Source organism: Etheostoma cragini, chromosome 8, assembly GCF_013103735.1.
Source record: "Etheostoma cragini isolate CJK2018 chromosome 8, CSU_Ecrag_1.0, whole genome shotgun sequence".
Lineage (NCBI taxonomy): Eukaryota > Metazoa > Chordata > Actinopteri > Perciformes > Percidae > Etheostoma > Etheostoma cragini.
Window position 1 is genome coordinate 29455686 of NC_048414.1, and position 231 is coordinate 29455916.

At 46.3% G+C, this 231-nt stretch overlaps 2 protein-coding genes across 3 annotated transcripts in view; one reads left to right on the forward strand and one right to left on the reverse strand.

Moving 5' to 3' along the window:
* gan (gigaxonin) overlaps window positions 1–231 on the reverse strand; it is a 322832-nt gene that overhangs the window by 206730 nt on the left and 115871 nt on the right. The gene's annotated exons all lie outside the window — the stretch shown is intronic.
* Window positions 1–231, forward strand: part of meak7 (MTOR associated protein, eak-7 homolog) — a 13296-nt gene that overhangs the window by 1050 nt on the left and 12015 nt on the right. The window lies entirely within an intron of this gene.

A 231-nucleotide genomic window follows, 5' to 3' on the forward strand; every position in this document is an offset into this window, starting at 1 on the left:
ACTGTATCTGAAGTCTCTTTATATAGACCTTAGTGGTCCCTAATACTGTATCTGAAGTCTCTTTTATACAGACCTTAGGGGTCCCTTAATACTGCATCTGAATTCTATTTTCCAGAATCCAGCCTTGGTTCAGAATTCCAGCCATCCCACAATGAGCTTTCCTTAGTTTGAGTCATTTCTGAATCTGTAGCTATTGAGGAGGAGAGAGGGGGGGGGGGGGGGGGGGGGGGG